We start from the raw sequence: 6,000 nt of genomic DNA, 5'->3' as shown, positions 1-6,000 counted from the left end.
TCCTCTGCCTGTAGTTCTAGGAATGTGAAAGTTTAAATAGTTAGCTGGCGTAGCTTCATTAATACTAACATAATCCTCTTGCTGTAACCAGGTTTCCGTAAGACAGAATAAATCAATGTGGTGATCACCTATCAAGTCATTGACTAATAAAGACTTATTTGGGAGGGATCTAATATTCAGTAGGCCACACTTTATTGTCTTATTTTCAGATTTTATTAGATCCATTGTTTTTATTTTTATGAGGTTTTCACGATTAACCCCAGAAGTGTTTTTGTGTTGTTTAATTCTTACTGCTGGGAAGTTGTATAAGGTCGGAATGGGGTTTTGGGTGGGCGGCGGCAGGTGGGAAGCTGCAGAAAAGTGTGTAGGACTACAATTCTGCCTCCTGGTCCCAACCCTGAGTTGTCAATTTAGCTGACTAATAAAAGAGTCCATATTGCTAGATAAGAGAGCGGCTCCATCCAACGTGGGATGGATGCCATCTCTCCTAATAAGACCAGGCTTTCCCCAAAAAGCGCTCCAATTATCTATAAAACCCACGTTGTTATCGTGAAGATAAGAGATTGTACTTGGTACTGAAAGTAGTATATTGACTGCTAAAGTACATTAGTTATATGAAGAAGGAACCAGTCGAAAAATGGAGGAAGTGAAGCAGAAGCAAGAGCAACATTGCTTCATGCGTTCAATATCTTTTCTGTCTGCCTTTGGGATGTTGATAAATTGCATTGACAGAGCTAAATTTCAACATGCTAATTAAAGAATGACACTGTTTATACCAAAGGGAAATTGGTAGTTAATTTAGGACTAAGCAAAACATGCTCAGACAAGATAAACTTCCCTGACACAAGCAGGCGCAGCGTAAAACATTCCGAAAATTAAGGTGAGTAATTCCATACATGCACAATGAAACCAATATTTACTCATTAAAAAGTTCCGAATAGCATGTTGTTTAGGGGAGCTTAATAAGCTCAGTAACACATTGAGCTACTGAGCTTAATATGTTTCCACATTCAGGAATCATACTGGTAATACTGCAGCTTTTTGCTGTGACTGGTTATAAAGTGAACACAGTTGAAATGATACAGAATTACATGGAATTACATGTTGGAACACTTGGAAAGCATGTATTTGGGTAGGTTTGGGTCAATACAGGAGAAGTACAACCACTGTAAGCTCTGCGTAGATCCACAGAGGCACTTCCTCGGATCTGACATGCATCCTATGTGAACACAGCAATGCAGAAGTACTCCCTTGTGATTGATTACAATGCACAAATGCAAAGTAATTGGAGTATTTCTGCAGATGAGAGAATTTGATTTAAAGCACTTGAGAAATCTTCAGATCCTACAAGTGCTGCACGATTCATCCAGATGAAAGTGGACTCTCTGAAGAAGCTCATTACGAAGAGCAAACTGTAATAGGTCCCTTAAAGGTGTTCACTTGCTTATTGAGGTGAGCCAATAGCAGTCTCTCAAGGACTTTCATGATTTGAGATGTCAGAGACCCCTGGCGATTGTTTTAAAAAAAGGGCTGTAAAATCCAGTATGACAAAGGAGGGCATAGATCAGCGTGATCTGGGCTATTTTTATGTTAAATTATTACATAGCAGGAACTAGATAAGATACAACTGCAAATTTAGCTTTGTTGAAAAAAAAAAATCTTTCAGAACAAGCAGTTTTATTAACCACTTTTGTTTTCACTTTAATCTAACATGCAATTTACATAACCATCTTAAATCATCAGTGAATAATGTGGAAAAGTAAAATCTAAAACAAAGTGACATTCCCTTTGGACTTTTTGGGCCCTGGGGCCCGTGCTCTGTCTGGTGTGGGCGGCTGCTGCCCGGCAGGGCCGGGCTTTGCCGGTCCGGGCCTGCTGGGGCCTGTTCCCCCTGACTGTGGGGGACTCTGGCTGGGGACCCTCTGCCACTTCCTGGTGGGTGACTAGCTGGCTCCGAAGCTGGGTGGATGGGGTCTGTGCTTGGGGGTGGCTGCCTCTTGCTTTGTGGGGGCGGGGTCACATTGGCATCACTCTTCTCTGTACACGTTCCACTCTATATGTTCTGCATGTGACAGTCATGAGTCATCCTGCAGGTTTACTGACTAACAACAGGTAGTTTTCTTTGTATGTTTCTGATTTCGCTTGTTAACTTCTGGTTCAGGCTGCATAGTGGCATAGTGGTTGGCACTGTGGCCTCACAGCAAGGTTGCTGGTTCAATCCTCAGCTGGGGCAAGGCTTGGTCAGTGGCCTTTCTGTGTGGAGTTTGCATGTTCTCCCTGTGTATGCGTGGGTTCTCTCCGGGTACTCCGGCTTCCTCCCACCGTCCAAAGACATGCATGTTAGGTTAATTAGTTACTCTAAATTGCCCATGCCCATAGAAGTGAGTGTAAGTGGTTGTTTGTCTCTGTGTGGCCCTTTGATGGACTGGCGATCTGTCCAGGGTGTGCCCTGCCTTTCGCCCAAATGACTGCTGGGATAGGCTCCAGCTTCCCTGCAAACCCTTCGTCAGACTAAGCGGTTAGGATAATGAATGAATCAATTCCTGGTTCTCCTGACAGTTGATGGTTTTGTCGTACTGCAGGGGGAACATGATTCTAATGTGTACAGGTGTATGAATATGTGTATATATAGGCTGTGTGCTTTTGTATATGCATATCTATGTAGGCTGTTCTCTCTCTCTTATTTTTTCTTTCACTCTCTCTCTCTTTCTCTCTCTACGAGGTGTTTTTCTGTTTTCTCTTCTTTTTGAGTCTTTTTGAGTCCCTCTTTATCCTCTATGGCCCGGTCCAGCAATACAAACTTTGTAATACAAACAATTATGCAAATTAAATAAAAAAATAAAATGAGAATCCAGAATATCAAGTGGAGCTATGATATCTTTATATCATTATCTCCCCTTAAATTTGCTCAGCAGAATACAGCATCCTGATAATCATCCTGCTGGCTTAAACGCTGGACAAGACGAAAAAATAAATAAATAAATAAACAGCAAAAAAATCAAAACAGTAACATTGTTCATTATTAACAGTCTTATTTGATCATAGAGAAACCAAAGTTATGTAAGCTGTTGAAGACCTCATAGTTGTAGTTAAAGAGAAGCTTTTTTTTTTTTTTTTGTCTATTTTGGTACCCAAAGCAAACAAGCATGGGACCCTTTACCTTCCTTTTTTTTTTTTTTTTTAAAAGATATTTTCTTATTTGCCTAATGAATATAAACTGTGTATTGTTTTAAGCACTTTTCATCCAGTCAAAGTCAAATAACCTGTTTTTGTTAATGAAATGAAAGATGAATGTCTGTGAGATTGTTTATAAGAAACATTTTCCCTAAATCTCTCAAAAAGTTCTGTGGGGGTTGCTGCGTTGTCATCTGTAGTTTAATAGCTTGTTGATAATGGTTTCTTGATAGGGGTATGGTTACATGGTGTAACAGTATTCTCCTACATGTTTACATGGAAACCATGATTCTGATTTGAGGTTTAGGAAACACATCCTTACTGAGAAAGGTTTTGATTGGACAGCGGCCGGAGTGACATATTTACATCCAGAAAAAACACAAAGTTTTCTTTCTGCTCGTTGTTCTTTCTGTCGTAACATGGAAAAGTACATAAGTACCAGCTTTGCCATTAATTTGATGATAATTTACCAGCTCAATACAAGCTTCACTTTTTTTCAGTAGCTGAGAAGGAGAAGGAAAATAGAACACCAAACACAGGTGGGAAAACATGTGGAATTAGAGCATCATCAGGATTAAAACTCCCATGTAAACATGGCCAGTATGAGCTGGGCTACTTTCATTTTATGAAGTCATCAGACAGTAAGTGCAAGCATGCATCTGATGAAATAAAACCTCTAGCTGAGTCTAAATGTTGGCAAGTTTTATCATTAAAGAGGAGGTCAAGGCGCAACTTCACTTGCCAAATAAAAATAACCACAAAGCCATATGATGATATCATATGTCTATATGACTGTCTCTCCCCAAAACCTCCAGTTACATGAAGATGGCTTTACTGTGCAGAATTACACGTTGATGCTATCATTCGGGGAAACCTCATGGATTTAACATTTGCTGCCACAGCAGAACGAAACAACTCTTCCTCTATTCAAACATTCAGCCGTATCATTCAGACTCTTCTCCACTACTATATAGTCCCAACAAATGTAAAACAAACATTTACCCAAAACAGAAGAATTTCATCTTGCAATGGTAACATTTCAGTACCAGTTTATTGTCAGTGGTAACAGTGTTTTAACAACGGAAAGAGTATTTAGATTATCCATTGCTGAAAAACAGTAACTCCATTAGTAGTACCATTTAGCAGCGTTTCTCCCATTACTGCAAATGGCTGATTTGCATTGCGGACTACACTTATAGTTAGAGGTTGATCATGTTTTAACGTTTGTTTTTATTTTATTCATTTATATTTTTTGGGGGGGAAATGCTGTGAAAGATAACAGAAGATTTAGCTGGGCTGCAGGAACTTACAAACAACTGGTTGAACATTTCTTACATAGCTGTAAAAAAAACAAAAAACAGCTGCACTTAGTGAGGCACAGCAGCAATTAACCTGAGCATTCGCTGATTATAGAGTGTTTAACAAGATGCAGCTCAAGACAGAAAACGACTGGGTGGGTGCTGGAACAGAGCAAGGCTTTGTCTCAGGCTCTGTCTCATGGCAAAAGTAAACATAATCTTGGTCCCCTTGGCAGGATACAGAGCTGCTTGAATCAATCGACAATGCCCTGCGTCCTTTTCAGCAGTTTACAGATGCCACTCTGTGGTGAAGCTAGTGTGTCATACCTGAAACCAGTTATGCATTTCCTGAAAGAGCCTTTCCAATGTGGAAGATGACTACAGTGGTCCAAAGACACAGGAGCTTCTGGACTTCTTCCATCTTAGATCAAGGAAAGAAGTGAGATCAACTACACAGAATGTCCCTGACAAAGCTCGACTGAAGACGGAAATGTAACAGATGGCACAAGTTTATTGATCATGTTATTACATTTCAATGTCATTAATCAGGACTATTCAGCTTGGGGGCTGCAGCGGTGCAGGATTTCAGTTTACCCCTGCACCAACATGCCTGACTCAAATTAATGAGTCATTGTGCAGAATTTTATAAGCTGTTGCAGCCATTTTGTTCTGGGTCAGGAGTAGCGAATCAGAGATGCATTGAAAACCTACAAGTAGTATTGATCCATTAAGTCTCAGGTTTTTGCTCTTTTTTTTAAAAAAAAAAAAAACCCAAAAACTGAAAAGTAGCCCATAAATACAAATGTAAGACTACTTTTACCCCAAAAATCCATCAGTGTATTTGCTCATTGTTATTTCTGCTCTTTAGTCTCAGGGAGAAACAGTGATGAAATGACTAAACCAATACAGACCAGTGACAACTGTGCATTCTTAATAAACTATTCCTTTTTCCTTCCCGGTATGGAATCATTTCCATTTTCTGTGGACCCCAGCAACACAAAAAGGCATACTTGCTTTTTGCGTCTTCATCCAAAACTGCACAAGTGTTGTATCGGGGCCAACTTCCCAGTGAAAGTTTGTTACCCCGTCCACCGCTGCTGTAGCCCTATCCTGTCCACACTGGAGAGAAATGCCCTCTTAACAAAAGGACTTCAGGGCATCAGGCTCATAAAAACTGTATATATACACATCTTAATTATGTCTGTGTTCAGCAAAGTAAAGTTAATGCAGCTGAAGGCTAACTGCCCCAGTGTAGCATAGTTAACCTCAGCCGAGCTGCTGGTTGACATAGGTAGATAAGTAGGGACATTTGTAATTGTAAAAGCAGCATAGCAAGGGGTTTAGAGGTGGGTATGCTGAATGCTGACTGAAAAATAAGTTGGTATACTCCATATACCTGCGTATACTCTGGACTACACCACTGCTTACAAGGTTGTGCTCCTTATGGGACAGAGTTGCCTGAGTAGAGTAGCTCTGACATAGATGGAGTATTTTTTCAAAACGTCTACTTAACTAATATAAATGATTT

This window comes from Telmatherina bonti (assembly GCF_933228915.1).
Source record: "Telmatherina bonti genome assembly, chromosome: 15".
Lineage (NCBI taxonomy): Eukaryota > Metazoa > Chordata > Actinopteri > Atheriniformes > Telmatherinidae > Telmatherina > Telmatherina bonti.
Note: the sequence above shows the minus strand (reverse complement) of the source record.